This window comes from Elephantulus edwardii, unplaced genomic scaffold, assembly GCF_000299155.1.
Source record: "Elephantulus edwardii isolate Elephantulus edwardi_28Jun2011 unplaced genomic scaffold, EleEdw1.0 scaffold00011, whole genome shotgun sequence".
NCBI lineage: Eukaryota > Metazoa > Chordata > Mammalia > Macroscelidea > Macroscelididae > Elephantulus > Elephantulus edwardii.
In genome coordinates, this window is record NW_006399761.1 from 12,294,590 (window position 1) to 12,319,277 (window position 24,688).

General features: G+C 40.3%; 1 pseudogene; it reads right to left on the minus strand.

Moving 5' to 3' along the window:
- LOC102854742 overlaps positions 1–24,688 on the minus strand; it is a 147,569-nt pseudogene that overhangs the window by 42,765 nt on the left and 80,116 nt on the right.

Here is a 24,688-nt window from a genome sequence, read left to right on the forward strand (position 1 = left end):
GCATGCCTCTGGGATTGCAGTGCAGTTTCTTGCCTCTAGGCCACCAGCGCTTCAGGTATATTGCTTTGGAGGAGGAAAAAACCCCAAGACTGCAATATGTTGTTGTGTAGAGTCGAAACCAACCCGGAAAGGTCGCTCAGACCTTGCCGCCGATGTTTTTAGCCTCAGTAAAATTTTCACTTGGTCATATAATCTGAAGGTGGCTGACAGTTAATGGGTGACAGAATTGATATTTTCACATGTTCAAGCAAGCCCCTCTCCTTGAAGGAAGTACTTGAGAGCTATTGTGTCCATTAGAGAGGCCTCAGATGAAACTTGAGTGTCTCCTACCAGTCATTTTAGCTGATGGCTTGGTCATTTCGCTTGCCATACTCAACTCTCTCTCCTTCGCCCTCAGGCTCTAAAATTTTTATTATGTAAAAAACTTTAGTAACAAATAATTAAACCAGAGATTGCCATCTGACTATGAAGACCAATGACGAACACTGATCAGCCCAATCTGATTCTCTCCTGGTAATCTGAATGCAGCTTTGGGGGTCCTTCGGTTACCTGTTCGGGTGGGGGGGCGGTTTTAGCTCTGCTGAGGTGTCTTGTCTTTCTCCTGACTTCTGCTCTGCTAAGATTCCCTGCGTTATGCAGATGACACAACCCTGCTCACTGAAACTGAGGAGGACCTCAAGTGCTTGCTGCTGAGGGTCAAGGACTGCAGCCTCCAATATGGATTGAGGCTCAATGTCAAGAAGACAAAGATTCTCACCACTGGACCAATTGGCAGCATCAGGATGGATGGTGAAGAGATTGAGATTGTACACAGCTTCAGTTTGCTTGGCTCCACCAGCAGCCAGGAAATTAAAAGGCGTATTGCCATGGGAAAGTCTACTGTTAGGAACCTCTCTAAAGTACTCAAGAGCAACGGTGTGTCTGGAGACAAAGGTGTGTCTAGTACAGGCCATGGTCTTTGCAGTCTCTTGTTATGCATCAGAGAGTTGGACAATGACCAAAGAGGATAGAAGGAGAATTGATGCTTTTGAGCTTTGGTCTTGGAGAAGAGTGCTGAAGGTGCCATGGACTACTAAGAGAACAAACAGCTTCAGCCTAGAGAGGGTTAAACCAGGCTGCTCCTTGGAGGCAAGGATTCTGAGGCCTCACCTGACATACTTTGGTCATGTTGTAAGGTCATGATGTCCTTGGAAAAGGACATCATGCTTGGGAGGGCAGGAGGGGAAGGCACCCTGGGAGATGGATTGATTCGGTGACTGGGGTAATCGGGATGAGTGTGTCGGAGGCAATGAGATTGGCACAGGACAGAGCAGAGTTTAGAGCTGTTGTACATAGGGTCTCTATGAGTCACAAGCGACTCGATGGCACATAACAACAACAACAACAACAACAATCTGAATGCAGATTCAGAGACCCTAGCAAGGTGGTGATGGATGCTTGTGTTAAAAGCCTTTTGGAGTCAGGACTGAAGGTCCTAGAGGGCAAGTTGATGAGTGAACAAGGGATGGAGGTAGAGACAGACATAAAGGCAGGGAGCAGTGTGTGCTTTGTTTCCCAAGAGATAGTGCGTCGTACTTTCTGCCTTTGTTTCTGTACAATTCTGTGTCATCCGTTTTAACGTCAGTTAATTCATTGGAAAAACTTTTATTTTTCATAAACAAATTAGCTATAATAATTGTTTTCTAGAGAATGGTAGTTAAGCCCACCTTTTGTGGCATGCCTGCTTCAATAGTATGCCTTCGTTAATATCTTGAATTTAGAGTCATACTCTAATCATCAAAGTGTGGTTAGTCGACCAGTGGTATGGGGATCACTGGCAACGTGTTGTTACATGCTGTCGAGTTGGAACGGATTCATAGCTGACCCTCCAAAGGGTTTTCAAAAGCATTTAGTCACACAGGAGGAAACTGCCCGTCTTTGTCCTGTGGAGCAGCCTGATGAATTTGAACTGTGAATCTCTTCCTGTGAGCACAACTCCTTACCCCTAAGTCACCAGAGTTCCCTTAGAACATGTTGTTGTTGTTGTTGTTGTTATGTGCCGTCGAGTCGCTTGCGACTCATAGCGACCCTATGTACAACAGCCCTAAACTCCCCTCTGTCCTGTGCCAATCGCACTGTCTCTGACACTCCCATCCCAATTATCCCAGTCACTGAATCAATCCACCTCATAGAGGGCCTTCCCCTCCTGCGCTGTCCTTCCACCCTCCCAAGCTTGATGTCCTTCTCCAAGGACCGGTCTCTCCTCACAACATGTCCAAAGTATGTTAGACGGAGCCTCAGAATCCTTGCCTCCAAGGAGCCACCCGGTTTAACCCTTTCCAGGACAAATCTGGCATACAGAATCCCAACCCATACTTTAGATCTACTGAATCAGAACTTGCAATTGGGAAAAAAATTCTTAGATGATTTTGTATGGCTGTAACAACTTGAGAAGCCCAGCTCCGTTCGGCTCCAACCCCTTAGTGAAGTTCCTTCATCCTAGTTCTCACATTTTAGCAGTGGTTTCTCTTCACTCTCAGATCATGTCAAATGCCTTAACATGGAAGGCTCCAGTAGCAGGGACCTAACTAATATAGCCTTCCAACCTTACTCCAGTTGAGTTGGCCATTCTACCAATGTGCCAAAGCACCTTGAAAGTGTTTGCTCATGGTATTTGCCTAATTTTACTTTGTATTCCCATCTCATTTTTTGGCCATTCTTCAAAGACCAGCACAGTTTCTAGACCTTCTGTTGAAAGGCTTCTTTTGAGGCTTACTTCCCATCTCAGTGCTGTATCATTCCTCTGAACACTGGAGCCCTTAACTGGTTGTCCCAGTGTCATTTTTTTGTTTTGTTTGTTTGTAGCCTGCTTCCACTCACTAATGCTTAGCTCTGTGTGGTACACATAGTAGTTTGTTGATTCACTGGTTCCATCCTTGTTTACCTTTTGAGGGGGATGTGGAGGGAAGAGGCTTGTTAATCTATAGTGTTCTGATTTCTTAACCAACCAGAGAAGAATTCCTTCACTAACCTGAGAAGAATCCGAAAATATTGTGCTCACATTTTTCTATATTTGGTGGTGAATATTCAAATATGCATTATACTCTGATGACAGTGCAACCATTTCAGTGATACTTTATTCCTCATTATTGTCCCAAGAGGTGTTCTGTCTAAGCAAACATTCTAGAGGTAAAGATTCTGATCAATATCTTGAAAAAATATTTCTAAGTTATTATTATAATTGACGTTATAACTAAATACATAGGTTAGTAAGTCATCACCCTATAGTGTTGTGAATTTCTAAGTGTCCATTTTCTCTAGGTTTTCATATTTGAGTATAATTTTTCATAATATTCCAATGTTAGCCTTTTTATTTTAGTTAGTTCTGTTGTGATGTTGCCCATTTCATCTTTCATTTGGATTATTTGTGTTTTTTCCTTTGGTAGTTTTGCTAGTGGTTTGTCGATTTTATTGACCTTTTCAAAGAACCAACTCCTGGTTTTGTTGATGGTTTCAATTTTTTTTGTTTGTTTTCTATTTCATTTATTTCTGCTCTAATTTTTATAATTTCAGTTTTTTTAGAGGGTGTTGGGTTTTCTTGCTGATCTCTTTCAACTTGTTGGAGATCCTACAATGTTTTAATTAACAAAAACCCCAACAAACCATATTTCTCCCTGGGAAGGTTTTTTTTTCTTTCTTTTTTTTTTTTTTTAATTTTTGTGTGAGTGTACCGTCAAATCAGATCTGACTGGTACAGGAGGAGATTGTCCCTCCTTCCCCGGCAGAGCATCTGGTGGATTCGAACCGTGCGCCGCTGGGATTGTAGTTGCAGCTCCTTACCACTAGGCCACCAGAGCTCCCCCCTGGGAAGGTTAATGTCATGTATGAGCCGGGCTAGAATGTGATTCCGAGTGGTGTGGTGAATAATGTTGTAATCACTTTCCATTCTGTGATCTGATCTGATGGGAGTAGCTGGTGGGCTTCCAGTACAGAGATGGATGGTAGGGCTAAGCTCCCTCTTTTCTTTCCTGACCCTGTACTCTTCTCCTCACCTGACCTCTGGTTGTTAGGTGTGGGCCAGCGGAGGCCTCCAGCCTGCCGCCTGTCTGACCTGCATATTTTGGTTAATCAGCCCCTGTGACCACACCACTCAGCAGAAATCTTCAACCAGTGACTCAATCCATCAGTTTGGGACTTGCCAGCCACTCCATTTGGATGAGTCATTTCCTCTATGTCAATATCTATCTCCATAGACTTTTTTTTTAATGTGTCATTGGTTTTGCTCCTCTGGAGAACTCAACTAAGATACCATCACCGTGCTGTACTGCTGGTCCGTGAGCGTTCACTGAGGGTGGCAATGTCAGTGCCTGAGGTGCCCGCTGTGTTAAGTCTGCATGTGAGCTAGGATCAGGGTGATGAGAGGGAGAAGTGGCAGTCATGAGTTTGGCTTCCATCTGTAAGTTCACTCTTCATTTTGATCTGAGCCAGTAGATCATGGGAAGGGTGAAGAGGCTTGAGATGATCCTGTGCTGGGGCCAAGGCATCAGAAGCTTGGCTTTTTCTCTGTTGCAGCAGCTACTCGTGTATCTGTTTAGATGTTAGCTGGCAGTTCTCAAACATGCATGTGCGTTAGTGGTTCCCCTGGAGGGCTTGTCAAGTCACAGGCTGCTGGGCAATTCTACAGAGCTCCTAACTCAGGTATCAGGGGACAGAGGTCTTAAATTTTGCACGTCTAACAAGTTCCCGGTGGTGTTGATGCTCCTGATCCAAAGACCACACTTGGGAACCACTTGAATACAGGGAGCAACACATAAAACAAAGCCCTAATCCATTGTTAGCTGGTTGATTGTGGCTCCCAGCAGCACGAAAGCACAGAGTTGAAACCATCCTCTTTCTAAGCTGTAAACTTCATGGAAGCAGACTGCTTTATCTCTCTCTTGTAAAATGGCTGGTAGGTTTGAACCACTGACTTGTAGAGCAGCAACTCAATATTTAATCCACTGGCCCACCGGTATTCCATCAAAAAACAACTGTAACTAATGGAGATTGTCCATCTTCTCCCACAGAACAGCTAGTGTGTTTGAACCATCTGTCTTTGAGTTGACAGAACAATTGCTTATTCACTAAGTCACCAGAGCTTTCTTCTCTCAAAAGAGAGAGTCCAATAAGCATAAAATACTAAGTCCTCTCTAATGAATCAGTGACTCGGGTAATGGGGTAGGTGTGTCAGAGACAATGAAATTGGCTCAAGATAGAGCAAGATGTGGAGCTGCTGTATGTAGAATTGCTATGAGTCAGAGTCAACTCGATGGCACATAACAAGAATATTGTTATTTCTTTTTCTGTTGGAAGTATAAGATTGCATTCATTAATTCAAATAAATGTTTTTAAATGAACAAAGAGGTGGGGAATCCAGTTTGTTCAAGTAAATCTGTTTATGATTTTTGCTGTTTGCATTACCTAGTCTCTGATGCAAGCATCAGTCTCTACCTAAGAATGGATTTCCTTTTAGCTTAGTAGTTAAAATTTGTCAGTGCTAGGGAAATACATTTTGTTCTCACATGTCTGAAATCAGTTAACAATGTAGAGATTGCTCTTACTTGTGGTCACTTGATGTTATTAATTTATTTTTTACCAGTAAATTGGTTTGGTTTTCTGTGTGTGTGTGTGTGTAATTTGTTCTTATCTTTATAGCCTTTCTCTTTTTTAACATATAAAATGTTTTCATTTTTCCCATTGGTGCATATTTTCTAACCCCTTTTCCTTCTCCCCCAGGCCTTCCCTGCAATGCACCCCTTGTTCCAGATTGTTGTCATACATACAATGCCTAATGATATATTCCTTTCAGACAGTTCTTCCCTCATCTGATCTAATGCACTGTTAATTATCTATCCACTCTTTTGCCATTCTCTCTCCAACTTGCTAATGTCTGTCTTATTTTAAATAACAGTATTTGTCCCTTTGTGACTGAGATATTTCACTCAGCATAACATCCTAGAAGCTCCCCGTGTTGTATGTTTTACAATTTCATGGTTTTTCAGTGCTGCGTAATATTCCATTGTGTGAATATATAATTTTCTATTCATTCATTTGTTGATGGGCATGTGGGTTGCTTTCATCTCTTTGCCATATGAATAACATAGCAATAAACATGGGTGTGCATACATCTATTTGAGTTGTGGCTCTGTTTTTTTTTAGGGTATATTTCCAGTAGTGGAATTGCTGAGTCAAATGGTATTTCTAACTTTTTGGGGAAGTGCCAGACCATCTTCCATAGTGGCTGTTATATTCTCAGCAGGAGTGAATACGAGTTCCAATCTCTGCAACTTCACCAGCATTTCTTGTTTGCTGGCCCTTTCTCTCTTTCCATAAAGATTATTTATATTGATACTAAGTGAGCTGACCTCAGATTATTACTTGAAAAATTAAATCTACTCTTACACTGGAGTGGTGAGATGCTTCATTGTACTTTCATTTTATTTTTTAAATTAACCATTTTAAAAATCAAAATGCATGCTGAATGAATGCTAAAACTATAATCGTACTGTGATAATTTTCCCTCTGGGAGAGGAAATACCAGTACAATATTTTTCTCAAAGGCTGTTAAAAATATCATGCTTTGAAGCAAGTTTTTGAAATTCCTTATTATGGCTGTAGCACAGTAGATTAAAAAAATATTTTTTCAAGACAAAATTTACAGTTCCTAGTGATTACTATCATTTTGGAAGGTTATATAGCGTTTTCAATGATTCTGTCATCCCCTAACGTAAGGGTCAACAACTATGCCTGTTTTGGTAAAAGAAATTTTTTTGGACTAAAGCCAAGCTCATTCATTTAGATATTGTCTGAATGTTCTTTGTGCTACAAAAGCAGAGTTGAATTGTTGCAGCAGAATCTGTATGAACCATGAAACCTGAAATAAATTCTATTTGAACCTTTTTTAGAAAATATTTCCCAACTCCTGGTCTAAAATAAATTTGGACCACACATTTATAAAATAAAAAACTTTTTTTTTTGCTTTTGAATGATGAAAAGGTTGGGTGTTTTGTGGTGTGTGTGTGTTTTTTAAATAGCATCTATAATGTTGTTGTTAAGTACCGTTGAGTCGTAGATGACTCATAGCAAACCTATGAACACTTGTATAACTTTCATTGTTTCTCCAAGTTAATAGAGTTTCTGGAGGCAAGCTGTTTCAGAAGTGGATTCCACTCCTGGTTCCAAGCTTGTTTTAATAGGGAGCTCCACCAAACACTGTCCACCATGGGTGGCCATAATCATATTTGACACAGCAGTGTCAGAGTGTTTAGCATCACAGCAACCACGAGTTACCTCTGTACAGCTAATAGACCAGTGCTGTACCACTTAGAAGAATGTTTGACCAAAAACAATTAAAACCAGGCCTGAGGCCCGCAGACTAAAATCACCCACCTTTGGCTTGGTGGCATAACTTTGTATCCACTAGACCAACAGAGCTCTCCCATTGTTGTTGTTGTTGTTAAGTGCCGTTGAGTTGTAAACATTCCAATGTTTTTAGTACATTGCATTGTCATTTAATTTAGTCTTGTAATTAAAGATGCTGAGTAACTTTTTGTGGATTTACTGCACTTATAAATTTTTATTAGGGAGCTCTGATGGCCTAGTGGTAAGGACTGTGCTGTCAGCCCAAAGGCACGTGGTTGAAATCCATCAGCTGCTCCACAGGAGAAAGATGGGAAATCTCTTCTTGTGCAAATTTCAGCCTCTAACAACTTGTTGGAAGGTCATCTATGTGTCAGTTCCAATTTGACGGCACATAGCCACCACAACAGAGTCTTGTTGTTGTTGTTGTTGTTATGTGCCGTCGAGTCGTTTCCGATTTGGTGAATTCTATTCACATGTTCTGTCCATTTAAAAAGAGATTATTTATTTTAAACTTATAGGAAAATTACAAAGGTAGACAAAAAGTTCTTTTTTTTAAAAAAAAGCTGTATCTTCTTATTAATTTTATGCTGCCTTACTTACAAAGTTCATGAAGTTTTATACATTGTTTTTCACACCAAAGAGTTCTTAAAAACCCTGTTCCTAGTTTCCCTTAGAAATCAACATATACTAGGTGAGTAGCATTCAGATATACATTTGCCCTTCTGATTCCAAAGATGCTGAAATTCAGTATTTCTACCATCTTCTTTGGTGGCCTAGTGGTAAGAAGCTGCACTGCAATCTGGAAGGCACACAGTTCTAATCTGCCAGCAGCTCCACAGGAGAAGGCTGGGCATTCGGTTCCAACTCAAAGGTCTATAATTACAGTAATTAGGATATTACCTGGTTTACAATCAATGAACCAATACTGAAATAGTATTGTGAGCCACACCCCCCACCCACCCAAAAATCGACTGTTGTTAAATTGATTCTAACCCATGAAGACTCTCCATTGATTTTCTGCGGCAGTAAATCTTAGAAGGGAAGAGATTCCTTCATGTTTCTCCTGTGCAGAGACTGGCAAATTTGAACCAATGACCTTTTGGTTGACAGTGTAACACAAAACCAACTAGGCCACCAGGGTTCCTTATTAAAAGAAATCCATAGTTTATTAAGGTTGATTTAAAGCTACACAAATGTCCTTCTTGTGTCTCAGGATCCCACTCAGGATATCATATTTCAGTTAGTCATCTTGTCTCCTCAGTTTCTCCTGCCTGTGACCATTTCTTGGGTTCTCCTTGGTTTTTGACAAGGGAGGTCTGGTAGCCTCGTCCACAGGGAGGTTTACTGCTCACCCAGTGATTTCTCTTCTCTAGTGATTTGAGTCCACTAGAAGCTCCTCGGGAGAAAAATGAGCGGTTTCCTCCTGTATGATTTACAGCCTTGAACATTCCATGGAGGATCAACTATGAGTTGCAATGGACTGGACAGCAGTGAGTGGAGTTGAAATGTTTCTGAGGAACTTGAGCATTTTGAGGAATCCTGCTCATGTCGGTTGTAGAATGACTCTTGTCTGGAATTTTTCTGATAGTTTCCTTATCATTTTAGGGGGATGTAGGTTTCTGAAAGGAACACCAAAAAGATGGAGATGTGTGATGGCATACTACTAACGTATCACTGTTCATGTTCTTCTTTTTTTGTATGTGTTTGTGTACCATCAGATGGATCTACCTGAAACAGGAGGAGATTGCATCTGAAGGATTTGAACCATGTGCCTTCGGGATCGCAGCGCAGCTTCTTGCCACCAGGCCAGCAGAGCTCACTTGGTATTATTCTTGATCACCTGCTTGAGATAACATTTTCCAGGTTTGTGGTTTTTATTTTTTGTTACATTATATAGTTTAAAAAATTATGTTTTACACATTTTTTAAAAAATGGTTTTAAGCAGTAAGAGTGGAATGCAACACCTAACTTCCTTCCCCAGAGTGTCTTTCTGTAGAAGTATAGGACAATTCAGCCAAATTCATCTTTGGGGGCTCCAACTTCCTTCTCCTTCAACACTTAATTATAAATGTGAAGTCTGTGCCAATCAGTCTGTGCTGTGACAGTGACCACACCACCACCCATCTGTCAGTGGTGCCTTGATCCCATCCAGGTTTCAGTGGAGCTTCCACACTGAGGAAAACCAAAAAGCCTGCTGATCTGCTGAAAATCAGTCCGTGAAAACGCAGTCATCCAATCCTGAGTGCCAACAATGACATAATAATTGTTCCCTCTGGGTTCTCTGGAAGTTAGCTCTCTTTTCCCTCCTAGATATATTTACTTTGAAGACCAAAAGAATGGTGATATTTCAGGCAGCTCCCTGCTCCCCCTTTATGTTGGGGAAGTGCTTGTCACTCACACACAGCCGTGGATCGGAGTAGTGATTTGTAGTGTATATTGTGGTGGGCTTTGTGGATCCACATTAGCAGGCCTTTCTGCGTAGATGCCTCTGCATGAACTCGAACTTTTGGTTGGCAATGAACACATTAACCATTTGCATGTGACCCCACCCCCTGCCTTCAGTTAAAGACCAGAGGACAGGTACAAATACACCCAGAATTCAGAACCAAGATGAAAGAGAATGGGTGACAATTTTGGATAAGAGACATTCTTCATATGTCTCAGTGTAATGGCTAGGAGCCCACATCCTGGGTAAATCCCACTTGGGAAAATTGCCTAATTCATCTAAGTCTAGGTTTCTTCACCAGTCATTTGAGGAAATTATGCTGATTGCTGTAATTCCATATGCATAGAAAACTCACTTCACCTACTTGTTAGACTAGACCAGCTTCTAATTACCTTTTGGTTTCACCGACCTTCTGCTTCCCTGGTCACGTCTCCTACTACTGGCTTTGACCTTGCTTCCCTCCTACAATGCTATCTGATTATGTTGGACTCACAGAGACAATTCAGGAAACTCTCTCCATCTGTAGGTCTTTAACCAATCACATCACAAAAGTCCCTTTGCTGTGTAAAGGAACACATTCACTAGGATATAGATGTCTTTGGGGATCAATGTTGTATCTATCAAAAGGTCTTTCAGCCCAGTTCCATGTATCTGAAGACCTAGCTTTACAAAGATTGCTAAGTAGCTTTTGACTGTGATTTGATTGTCCATGAAGGTTGCCTAAGCAAAGACTACAGATAGCATACAGCATTCAAAAAGTTCCTGGTCCATACCAGAGTGTTCTCGTAGTAAATGAATCACTTTGGATTATATGTATTGCCTCCTCCCTTTCCCTTCACTTAGAGGAGGAAATGAATTGATTATATAAATGAAACTGTGTGGTCCATGAGCAAGTTTCACTTCTCATAATAAATGAACAAAGGACATTAAGTAAATAAAATAAAGCTTACCTCTATCTCCTGTACATGATTTGGTCACCCTGGGCCTGCATGAGGATGCTGAAAGAAATGTCTGGGCCAGATCCTAGACACTGGAAGTCCTTTCAAGGTTTTGATGTCTTATTTGGGTAATCCTGTAGTCACTTCATGTAAGGATCTTTTCGTTGGTTTCTAGATTGTTCACCAGAAACTTTTTACCCAGACATATAAAAGACTTATTCAAAGCTCTGTAACATAATATTGTCCCTACACGATACATTTTAATATCGATAAAAGGCCTATGGGAAATAATTTTATGCACATGAAGAATTGCGATTCTTTTAAAAATAATCAGTATAGCTAACATTTCTGACAATGCAACACTAAATGAAGCATGTTGGTTTTTTAAAAAAATAATTTTAGTGAACATTTACAGAGATTTTGGATTTCCATTCATTCATTGCTGCACTCCTCTCCCCACCCAGCCTTCTCCCTCCCCCTCTCCTGCAGTTCACTCCTCTCTTTCAAAAGTAAAAGAAACACTCCCTCCCTGGTACATAATCCCCCCACACCCCTCCCACCGCCCCAAGTACATTCCACTATGCAACCTTAATTGTGGACTCTTGTGATAACCATAATACCCTATCATATATCACTTTTAAATTATTCTCTCCCTCATCTGTTTCAGTGCAGTATACACAATTTATCCAGTTTTTCTCAGTCTTACCCCAACCTGATATCAGTCCCATTTTATAGCAGTGGCACCATGCAATATTTGTCCTTTTGCGGCTGAGATATTTCACTCAGCATAATGTCCTCCAGGGTCACCCATTTTGAATAATATTGCATGAGTTCCTTGTTTTTCAATGCAGCGTAGTATTCCATTGTGTGAATATACCACAGCTTCTCTATCCATTCGTTTGTTGATGGGCACCTGGGTTGTTTCCAACTCCTTGCTATTGTGAACAGAGCCACAATAAACATGGGTGTGCATATATCTGCTTGGATGTCAGTTATGGTCTCTTTGGGGTATATTCCCAGTATGGGTCAAATGGTATCTCTATTTGCAACTTTTTGAGAAAGCGCCATACCGCCTTCCACAGTGGTTGCACCAATGAGGCATGTTTTTAGTCAACGAATTTTAAAAGAGCATTTGGTAAAATTGAAAGCAGAGTGCTTCTTAGAGAAATTCATTTTAATGCTGGGAAAGATGGCAGATCAGAGAAAGAAAGGAAGAACTTCAATAAGGTGGGTTGGAACAGTGACTGTAACCATCAATCTAGCATCGTAGATGATGAGGATGGCTTGGAACAGGCAAGGCTCAGATCTGTTGTTCATGGGATCATTATGAATCATAGATGACTCAAAGGCTCCTAACAACAACAAATTTTTTTAAATTTATTTTTAAATTATTGTTAACTTTAGTGAAAATTTACAGAGACTTTGGATTTCCATTCATTCATTGTTGTACTTTTCTCCTTGCCCACCCCTCCCTCCCCTCAGTTCGCTCTTTTCTTTGAAAAGTAAAAGAAAAATTCTTTCATTGTTATACAATCTGTCCCCCTACGTCCACTCCACTATGCAGTCTTCGTTCTGGACTCACATCATGACAATAATTTTTAATGTATTACTTTTAAGCTAAATGTGTATCAACTATTGCATCAGGAGATGCACTATCGGAAATATAAATGATCTGCATGAAACTTGAGATTTCTGAAGAACATGGAGGTGACTGAGAGCCTGCTGGTTCATTCCACCAAGCACTCCAAGCAGATGGAGACAAACATTTGTTCAGAGTATCAACCCTCACAACTCCCTCTGCCGCACAGTGAAATGACGCTGCTTTAATATTCAGTGTTACCAACGCCTGCCCTGGCAAAATAAAGACATGAAAACATCAAGTAGGAAAAAAGAAGCTGGATTTATTGAGACAACTCCAGATCATCACTTCCTGGAGGGTGGGAGGACAGATTTATTCTTACCTCTGAGCGCCGCATGATTCACATGTGTTCGGTGTCCTCAACCTGCAATGCCCTTCTTGCTGACCTAGGAAATGCCTCCTCTCCAAAACCATACTGAGTAGTGCGTCCTCTGTAAAGGCTTCCTTGCACCTAGATGGAAATTGATCCTTCTCCTGTGCTGTGAGGTTGTGAGGCTGAGGCAAGATCGGCCACGATTTGCTATGAGTCTTCATTGATTTGATGGCACCAACAGTTGAGTGAAGAAGGGGGAGTGAGTTCACCATGTCTTGGGGAAGAAGATCCCAGAGATAGCTAGTGTAAAGGTCCTGATGTACTTAGAAGGAATAGTGAGGTGGCAAGGAAGAGAATACGGTTGGAATAAAGCAGGAAAGAAGTAGTAGGTGGAGTTGGGGAGAGCATTATAGGAGGTTTAAGACTTGAGCTTTTACAACAGGGGCACTATGCAGCATCTGTCCGTTTGTGACCGAGATCTTCCACTCAGCATAATCATCGGGGTTGGGGGGAAACTAAGAGGGATAAATAACATATACTGCATTGTAACAGATGAGGGAGAGAACTGTTTAGGAGGAACATATGATTAGATATTATTGTCATGACAGGAGTCCAGAATGAAAGTTGCATAGTGGAGTGGACTGGGTGGGGGGAATTGTATAACAATGAAAGTATTTTTTTGGTTTTTGTTTGTGTTTTTTGTTTTTGTTTTTTTGTTTTTTTTAAAAGAGAAAAGCGAACTGAGGAGAAGGGGTGTGCAGGGCGGAAAGTGTGCAACAAAAAATGAATGGAAATCCAAAGTCAAAAAACAAACTTTTAAAGCTTTTTTTTAAAAAAAAAAAAAGACTTGAACTATTACTAAAAAATAAAAAGTAATATCTGGAGGGCTTTTAATAAAGGAATAATATGGGCTTACTTACATTTTGTCAGTTTCTCTTTGACTGTTAAGTCGAGAACACTGTGAGTAGTGTCCAAGGTCAAAGTTGGGACACTAATTAAGAAGCTTCCTACATTACTTCTGGCGAAATGTGGCCGTGGTCTGGAACAAGTGTGTGGGAATGGAAGTGGTGAGATTCAGGACAAATGCTGAAGGTTAAACTGACAGTTTTGCTGACAGAACGGATGTAGAGTGTGGGTGAAGAGGACTCAAGCAGGAATTGAAGGTTTTGTCCTGAGTGACTGGGGCAAGCTCAAAGCAAAGTAGAGTTTAGTGGTGAGACCCAAGAGAGAGATTAGGGGTTTAATCAGGGCCCGTTAAACTCAAAAGGTCTGCTGGGACTGCTAGATGTTAGAATTGACCAATGGCACCTAACAATATTAGAGATTCAAGCAGAGACTAATAGATGTCAGCTGAATCTGTTGAGTCTGTAATTCAAGAGAGAAATGCTATCTGGAGAGACAAATTCACACTTAAAGTCATGTGACATTGGGAGATCACCAAGTGAGTGAAGACAGCAGATGAAGAGATTGAAGAACTGAAAATAGGAATATTCCAAACGTTAGAGGTCAAATAGATAAAGAGAACCCAGCAAAGATGATTTTTGAAAGAGCACCTAAAGAAAGCTGGTGCACTCCAGTAGTTAGGGAGCACACCAGTGGTAGGGAGCACTGGGGGCCTAGTGGCAAGAAGCTGTGCTGCAATCCCGAAGGCACGGAGTTCAAATCTACCAGCTGCTCCGCGGGAGAAGGATGGTCAGTCTCCTCTCATCAAACTGCCTTTGAAAACTCACCAGAGGATCAGCTATGGGTCAGTTACAACTTGATGATACACCCAACATCAACCCAAAGAAAGAGAAAGACTAGGTAAGTGTGTTCCTAAGCCAAATATTAACAGTAACCAACAAAGAGTCACTTAAGGCATAGAGAATGATCATATTTTGATAATTGACCAAAACAAGACAGAAGTTGATACATGGCCTTTGGGTATGGGAACATGGAGGTTGAGATGATCAGGTAAAGAATGATTTAATTGGAATATATTGGGGGAATATCTAGCTAGGGTGAGTTTAAGAGAGAATGAGACTGGAAATACTGAAAATGGTGTATGCAGACAACCCCCAGGAACAGTTTTGTTGTAACAGGAAGGAAAGAAATGGGTTAAAATAGGAGGAGCAAGTGGATCAACAGAGGATTTTTCAAAGAGGAGAGAAAGAATGTTCATCGATTAATTAAAAAGATCCAGTAGAGAGGAGGGAAGTGATGTCAGCTAGTGAAAGGAGAAATTCTGGCACGATGCACTTCAGCAGGTGGGTCTCGATGTCGCTCCTAAGTATTGTGTTGTGTTCTGTTGAATTGGAAGCAACTCAGAGCTGACCCTCCAGAAGATTTGCTTGGGAGGAGATTGCCCATTGCTTCACCTGGGGAGCATCTGAATGATTCAAACCACCTGTCGTTGGGTTGGCAATGCAATTCCTTACCACTAAAGCTACCAGGATTGAAACGGTCAATGATTTAACCTTGCTTTCATCAACAATCAATACCTTTGGTACCAGCACTCACGAAATCTGAAGATGTATTGCATTGGTCAAGTCTGTTGTCAGGGACTTTTCCAGAATATTTAAGAGCAATTATGTCAGTTTGAAAACTAAGGTGAATGTGATTTAGGCCATTGTCTTCTCAGTCACCGGCTATATGCATCAGAGAGCTGGACAATCAATAAGGATGACAGAAGAAGAGCTGATGTCTTTGAGTTGTGGTGTTGGAGAAAAGTATTGACTATATCTCATGGACTGCCAAAAGACAAAGCCAGATAAGAGTTAGAGAAAGTGCAGCCAGAGTGCTCCTTGGAAGCAAAGGTGGTAAAGCTTTATTTTTCATATTTGGACATGTAGCTAGGCGAGGCTATTCCTTGGATAAAGGGACATCATTCTTGGAAAGATGAAGGGTCAGTGAAGGAGAGGAAGGCTCCCAATGAGATAGAGTGACATGGTGACTTCAGCAATGAGCCCAAGTGTGTCAGAGAAGACGCAGATGTCACAGGATAGGGCAGAGTTCAAATTGGCTGTTTATAGGTTGCCATGAGTTATACTCTACTTAATGGCACCTAACAACAGAGCTCCCTGCTCATAAATGTCGTCCTCTAGGGAGTTACACTGCTAATCCAAAGGCCATTCCTCTCTGAGGGATTCAAACCAGCAGCTCCGTGGGAGAAAGACGGGCCACCTCCTTCCATGGGATTTAGAATCCCAGTGCAGGGTCACCTATGATCTGGTTCCAACCTGATGGCAGTGAGTTTGAGGTTTTGGTTTTGGTTTCTTTTGTTTTTTGTTTGTCCGCAGTCATAGGATGCGAATTGTGGGTGTTTGTGGGAGAACTCTTCTGATTCACTCTGTTTTCTCAGTGAAGAGGAAGTAAGACAGATAATGAGAACGGGTGGTGCACAGACATGTGAGATTTGAAAAGAGAAGAGACAATGTGGAACTGTCATCTGAGAGAGTAGGAGAGTAAATGAACCAGAGAAATATCTGTTCTTGCCAAGAGCATGAAGAACTCACTCAAAGTTCATGATCATAAAATGGGTTTTGATTATTCTCTAATCCCACTTACCTGAACTTAGAATCTAGCATAGGCTAGGTAGAAAGCTATCTTCAACAAAAGGTATTATTTTAATCAAAGTGACTCAAAGTGATATAGGGGTTAAAGACAAAATTAGACAAATAAATGTAAGCTGGACAAGGAATTGAGCAAATGCAAAATGAATGGTTTCTCTGTTTGCATTTCCTCCACTTCCTCTGTTGATTCAAATTCATTTTATTCTTAATGGCCCACTAAGAACTGCCAGACCCAGAAACTGTGTTTGTTGTTAAGTCAGTCAATACAATCTTTTCTTGTTTCTAACTTTTTATGGTGATCTGAGTGAAAATTTACAGAGAAAATTTGTTTTCTGTTCAACAATTCGTGCGCATCATGTTATAGGGCATGGGTTCCCTTCTCCACACCGGGGCAGCTCTGCTCCGACTTCCTCCGTTTCCCTCTTTGATGTCAGAGCTTTCTCCCTGGGCACATGTGGTCCTTTGGCTGTTGTGTGGTTGACTGTTCGATAAAGAGCTTCTTCCTCCCTGGCGTTATAGATCACCTGTCTCTCTGGCTAGAAGTTGAGTCACAGGGTGATTTCAGTTCCCAGGCTAAAGGGAGATTCAGGGTCATAGTCTCACAGGTTGCTTAAATCTTTATTAGACTAGTAAGCCTGGTCTTGTTTTTATGATTTTGAGTTTCTCTCACTGCCTCAGAGCTTCTACCGTGTCCTTTTCAGAATGATCAGCAGTGATAGCTGGGCACTATCCAGTTCTTCTGTACTCAGGTGGTGGACACTGAAGTTCATGTGGTCAGTCCTTTAGATTCATTGTTTGGTTTTGCAACAAGGTTTTTTTCTTCAGTGTATAAAAATAGTACTGCCCGCAAAGGAGTACATTGTGGAATTAAAGATGTATTGTTTTTTGGGTGATACTATACAATTAATAAAGACTTGTTCTTCTCCTTGTTGTACACCATCGTATCAGATCTGATTGGTACAGCAGGAGATTGCCCCTCCTTCTCCAGGAGAGCATCTGGTGGATTTGAACCCTGAGCCTTTAATGATTGCAATGCAGCTTCTTGCCACTGGGACCCCAGAGCTCCCTCAACTAATAGAGACTTTTCTTCACTCTTAGTCATTTCAGTGTAAATATCACTAAAGATTCTGACCTAAATGTTGGTATGAATGTCAGCAATCAGTACATCATATCAAGGTGAAGATTAAGAGTCTTATCCTTGAATTACTTAATTTTTATAACTTTTCTTGTTGTTATGTGCAGACAAGAAGACTATGACTCCTAGTAATCCTATGAACAATAGTACTGAACCTTACCCTATCTTGAGCAATTCTCACTGTCTTGGACACACTTACTCCCATTAACCCAGTTACTGTGTCAGTCCATTGTATCCGGGGTCTTCCCCTCTTGCCCTGACCCTCCACCCTTCCAAGCATGTTGTCCTTCTCCAAGGATTGGTCCCACTTGACAACATGCCCAAAGTCGATGAGAGGGAGATTCACAAGCATTCCTCCAGGGTTTTCTTAACACAGATAAATTAACAAAATCTGGATATTATAACTACATTCTAACTTAAACTCCAAAGGATATTGTGAAATATATATTGTGTTTTTCTGTACTCATTAAAAAGTTAAGGACTACTTTCTTTCAACAGCATAGGTACAATAAGTAGTTTCTCTTTCATACTGTATCTTGCTAAGAGCTGTTTTAATTTTGAGCCCCACTACTTTATTTATTTTTTTAATTGGTTTGTTTACAAAGTTCAGTATACATGCATTTTATACAATTCTTCATTCACACTGTGTTTCGTATGTTGTTGTTGTTATGTGCCGTTGAGTCGCTTGCAACTCATAGCGTATAATCATTCTCAAACATCATGTTTCATAAAATCAATCACCATTGGAGATTACCCTGTCTTTTTGCCTGGATCTTTCCCCTTTCCTTGCTCCCCTCCCTCCACCCACCAAACTCTGCAACCCTGTGGATTCGTCCCTACCTGTCCTCACCCCTCTGTTTTCACCCGTCCATCCCCCTTAAGTTCCCATACATGTTTTAATAGTTCTCCTTCTATTTTCACAATAATGGTCTTATACAGTATTTGTCCTTATATGACTATGTTTGTTTGCTCTGCATAATGCTCTCCAGCGTCTCCCAAGTTATGTAATATTTTTCAAAATTTTTGCTTCTGCATGCTGCATAGTATTCCATTTTGTGAATGTAGCACAATTTCTCAATCTATTCAGTTGTGTTTGGACAGCTGGACTCTCTCCATGTTCTTGCGATGGTGTATAACACTACTATGAACATTGGTGTACAAATCTCTGTGTCTCAGTTCTAATTTTTTGGGCTATATTCCTAGTAGTGGAATAGCTGGGTCATATGGAGTTTCTATGTTCAACCTTTTGAGGAAACATCAAACTGTCTTCCAGAGTAGTTGCCCCATTTTACAGTCTCACAAAAGTGTATGAGAGTTCCCACCTCTCCATATCCTTTCCAACATTTATTGCTTACTTGCTGCCTTACTACACTTTGCCACTACTATTGGAGTGAAATGGTATCTCATTGTGGTTTTGATTTGTATCTCTTTTAATGCTAGTGATTTAGAGCATTTCTTCATGTGAACAGAATTGAGAACCCAGAAATAGACCTATCTATCTATAGTCAACTGATATTTGACAAGGAAATAAAACATATCAAATGGGAAATGACAACCTCTTCAACAAATGTTGGCAAAACTGGACTGCTACCTGCAGAAAACTGAAACAGGATCCACATTGCACACCATACACAAAAATGAACTCAACGTGGATCAGAGACCTGGGAGTAAAGCCCAAAACCATAAAGTTTGTAAGAGACAAACTAGGACCCAGTTTAGAAAGTTTAACCTATGGCATAAAGAGACTGCCAAATACAGCCAGAGGGAGCTCTGGTGGCTGAGTGACAAGAAGCTGTGCCATTCTCGAGGGCACGCAGTTCGAATCCACCAGATGCTCTGCTGGAGAAGGAGGGGCAATCTTCTCCTGTGCCAGTCAGATTTGATTTTGATGGTATACAACAACAACAACAACCCAACCAAAAAACAAATACAACTGATGAATGAGACTTCCTAAAGCTTAACTCACTCTATCTATCTATCTATCTATCTATCTATCTATCTATCTATCTATCTATCTATCTATCATCTATCTATCTCTATGGTCATCAAAATCTTTCCAACAGGGTGAAAAGAAAGCCTACCAACTGGGAACAAACGTTTGGCAATAGCATCACAGACAAGGATCTCATAACCAAAGTTTACAGATACTCCTGTAAGAAGACTGATAACTCAATTACAAAATGGGCAGAAGACCTAGAAAGTCTTTTCCCAGAGGAAGATATTCAGGTGTCCAACAGACATGTTCCCTACTACCTGAAGACAACTATGCGAGATAGAGTAAATTGTTTTATGCGAATTTATTTAGAGGTTCCACTTTGACACAACAGACTTTATGTATTCCATAAGTTTCACTTTATTCATTCACCAAGTTCTGAAAGATGACTCAGCGACATCTTGACCAAAGACGATTTTTTAACAAGTCCTGACTTTTCTGTAAGAGCCTCATGCCTCATAGCAACTCCTGCTGAAAAAGGATGAAGTTCGCTCGTTGCTTTTACACTGCTCAAAACACCCAACTCTTCTTGTTTATTGAGTTTTGGTCCCAACTTCAGGAAGACTTCAGTACCCAGCATCTGCCAAAACCTGAAAATGCTGCTGCCCACTCTTCCAATGCTATTGTCTATTATTACCTATTCATATTTGTCTGTGAATTTATGGCCTGAAAGCAGAGGGAGGCTGCCATGCGTGGCATGGCCACTCTAATTCTGATGGGGAGAGATCAGTAGAGAGCCTTACGTGGATGCTTGTAAGCTTTTAAAACCCCGGATACGACTCATCAATGCAGAATATAGAGTATTATCTTTGTGGGCTATGTTATGTCAGTTGGCTTTGATGTTTCCTGACATTATGGTCTTGAGCTCCAAGGCTCAGTGATCCATTCCTTGAAGATGTTTGATGATGGCTAAGAAGTTTTCATAATTTTCCCTCTTGTTGGCTTATTTTATCTATGGCTCTATTTACAACACATACAAGAATGGAGAAATATTATCTGCCAAACGTTTAGAGTTGTGAGTGTAATCTCATTCACTTATGCACCCCTGTTCTTCTTGTCTGTCAGCCTGTGTATCCACTGATAGCTAATTGTTATTACTGATAATGCCAGATTGTGTCTGTGATGGTATTAACCTTTGCTGGCAGTAACTCCTGTGCACCTCTCTATGGCTTCCTTGTCCTGAGTCATATTGTGCTGATCACCCCATTTTCAAATATTGTTCTTCTCTTTCACCCAGTTTAATATGAGTCTCTGTTCAGTGATTTCCACCCCTAGTCCCCTAATCTCTGGTGCCCATCAAAGAATCTTTCTTTCTTCCCCCCGCCCCCCACTTTCTTGTGTACTGTTGAATTGGATCTTACAGGCGCAGCAGAAGATTGCCCCTCCTTCTTCAACAGAGCATCTGGTGGATTTAAACTGTGTATCTTCAGTATTGCAGCACAGCTTCTTGCCATTAGGCCACCAGAGCTGCCTTAAAAATGTTGCTTTCTATGTATGAGCCTTTATTTCCATTTTTATAACAGTGAACTCAGTACTATCCTTTTGTCATTGACTTATCTCAGTCAACATTATGAGGTGTTTTGTGGAATCTTCATTGCGCTTTAATGTTGTATGGTATTCTAGTGTGAGCGTATACTTTGCTTATCTATTAATCCATTGAGTAATACTCAATAGATGGAAATAATTGAAGAATGGCAAATGCTATATCTTAGGTGATGGTGTGTTGTTATTGTGTATTGTTGAGTTGAAACTAACCAGTGGGTTTTCAGAGACAGTAAATTGCATGGGAGGAGATTGTCCATCCGTCTCCTGTGGAGCAGCTGGTGGATTCGAACTACATGCCTTTGGAATTGTAGTGCAGTTTCTTATTACTAGGCCACCAGAGCTCTCGAGGGAATGAAGTAGTGGGGGTTTTCTTGGTGTTTAAATTTTCCCTTTGATTGCTTCCAAGTCTTCTTTTAGTCAAATGTTAGTTTATTCTGGCAGAAAAATATTGACCTTTAATAAATGCTAGAGGGTAATTTACAATGTTTGCACATAAAATTTCCTCCCCCTGACTTTTTGTTGGAACTCAGTATATGGTAAAGGATATTCAGATTGATACTAATTAAGGATGTATATCAAGGGACAAGATGGTGGTGTTTTTGTTAGGTACCACTGAGAAAGTTATGATTTTTTTTTTACTATTTTTTTTATTTGTGTGTGTGTGTACTGTCAAATTGGATCTGATTGGTACAGGTGGAGATTGTCCCTTCTCCAGGACAGTATCTGGTAGATTCGAGCTGCGTACCTCTGGGATTGCAGTGCAGCTTCTTGCCAATAGGCCACCAGAGCTCTCAACAGTTATGATTCTTAAGAGACTCTACGTTCACGGTTGAGGAAAGTCAGAGAAGGAGGGGAGGAATGTATATTATAGTTCATTGAAACAGATAAGGGAGAGAACTGTTTAAAAGGGACATATGATTGGATATTATTGTCATGACAGGAGTCCAGAATGAAGGCTGCACAGTGGAGTGGACCTGGGGGAAGGATTGTTTAACAATGAAAGAGTTTTTCTTTACTTTTTAAAGAGAAGAGTGAAGTGGGGGGCAGTAGGCAGGGAGAAAAGTGCAACAATGAATGACTGGAAACCCTACGTCTCTGTAAACTTTCATTAAAATTAATACTAATAAAAAAGAGACCCTATGTACAACAGAATGGCACCTCTATTCTGTGCCATCCTCAACAACCATTGTTTTATGTGAGCCCTTTGTTATATATAGCCGTTACATCAATCCATTTCACAAATATTCCTGTTCTGTTAAAATGCTTGCCTCTTGATCTATATAACCTTTTCTCATGAGCCCGATTAAGTGTTCTAGAATCCTCATTCTTGGCAATGTCATCATAATTTGTCGTGGTCCACGCAGTCAAACGCCTTTGCAGAAACACCTTTCTGTTGTTCTCTGCTTTCAGCCATGGTCTCTGTGAGTGACATCAGCAGTGCTATCCCTTTTAGTGTTAAAGCTCCAAGTCTGCACAGTTAATAATAACACTTTACCTTCTTCACCCACGCTTTAGAATCTCTTCACCATTTCTTCACCATTCACCTTAGCTACTGTATGTCCAAGAGCAAGTTTCAGAATCTTGTGTGACAGTTCTTTCGATCTATTCCTTTTTGCCTGATTTTTTAAAAGACCTTTTGGTTTCTTCATGTATGATATCCTTGATGTCAACCCAGAACTGGTCATTGGTGTTCGATGTGTTAAATCCATCCTTTAGATGGTTTCTACATTCGGGTGGAATAAACTGAAGGTTGTACTTTGACTCAAGTAGACTTATCTTCATTGTATTCAACTTCAGCTTGAACTTTCATCTGAGCGTTTGATAGTCTGTTCTACAGTTGGCCTCTAGCCTTGTCTGACTGATAACATTGAGCTTCTCTGTCATCTTTTTATACACAGGTAGACAATTTGATTCATATATATTACAAGTATTATGTCTGACAGGGTCCACTTGTAAATTGTCATTGAAAAAAATTACTTTCTGGTGCCTAGGTTATTGGTCTTGTAAAAATACATCATGTCGTTTTTTGTTTTGTTTCTAGACAAAAGGCCCTATTTTTTTTGTCTAATCACCAGTAATTATACATGTATTTTGATGACATGTGTGATCAATTCCAGACTGCAGATGTTTATTAAAATCTTCAATTTCTTCATGTTTGCTATTAGAGATTGGTGTGTAAATTTGAAGGCTAGTAGTATTAACTAATCTTCATTGTAGACATATACATAGTATCCTAGTACTTCTGGTGTTGTACGTCAGGATAGGCCTTGAAGTATTCTTTCTGACATGATGGTCATGAGAATCTTATCCCTTTAGATCCCTGTTGGGCTTCACTTAGGCTGGCACTTGTATAATACTTTTGTATTATTCTTGGCCAAGGGAAACAATATTTACAGTGTAGGTTGTTCTTTTAACTAACCCAAGCTGGAAGCCAGAGAAGACCAAAGCCACAAGGTGCAAGGCCAGGTTTCTTAGGAACTTAGCCACGTCACCACACCCATCATTTCCACATCCCCAGATTTAAAATATAACATAAACCAAATGTTTTTTCTGCTTCACTCTACATAACTATCAGTTCATGCATATAGCATGACTACACCCTTAAAAGCTTCTTCACTAAGTTTGGTCAGGGACGTTGGTGAACATGGGGTGTGTGTACTATTTTAAAACTAGCGGTCTAAAAATAGTTGTGCACAAATAGAAAATGCATGCTTGCTGAGTTGAAACTTTCCAACACCTAGAACTCTTAGCCTGAGAGGAAGCAAGTGTGTCTTGACCTGTCATTTGGAAATCTTATCAAAGAAAGAATGAAAAAGAATCCAATATATAGGTATTCTTATTCAGACCAATGACCTCAACAGGGACAAGGCCATCTTTTAGAATATGTTTTGGGAACTGTGTGTTCAGTTTTGGTTACCCAAGGGTGGCTGGAGGCCAGGATTGACAGATGTGTGGAACAGTTTGATAGAACAAAGAAATGATCCTTCTCAGCTTTCAGATGCGTTGCAGGATACTGATGTCGGTGAAAAGGCACACTTTGTGAGCATAAACACTAACTTTGTTTTAAATAAGAAGAGAAAGTCTAGTTTTGACAGTTTGAATACACACTGAATTTTATAGACGGAATTTTTTACACATTGAATTTTTTCCTATAACCAGTTGAGGAAAGATTGTACTTTGTTGGGAATTTTAATGAGAGCTAGATCATTTACCAATGGCAAGGCCACTTGTGATATTTGACAGGTTCCTGTATCAGTCTGACTGTAGCTGTCGCATTCATGATAATCCTATGGTGTATTAGGTGGTAATTAACCCTCTTTACAGACAAGGCAAGGGCCTCAGAACTCTTTAACTCTGTTTATTCTCCTCCCAATTTATATACCTCTGTTAGGCTGATTTTTAACTCTACATATATTTTTAAATACATTTGAGCTTATTATTTATATATATATATAAACACAAATAAGCAGCCTTTTAAAAGTTTATTAATATATTTATCTTTTTGCACTGCTCATACTTTTATCTAGAATCTGGGTCGATTTTCCATCAGCCTGAACACAGTTTCTTTGTATTTCCTTTAGTATATTTTATTTCTGGATTTCTAGATTCTATTTTTTCTTATCCTTCATCTTTTCCCCCTTTTCTGTCTCCCTGCCCTCTCCCCTTTCATTCCTCTTCTAATTCTTTCTATTTTTTTTTATTTTTTTATTATTTTTTGTGCATGTACCGTCAAATCAGATCTGACTGG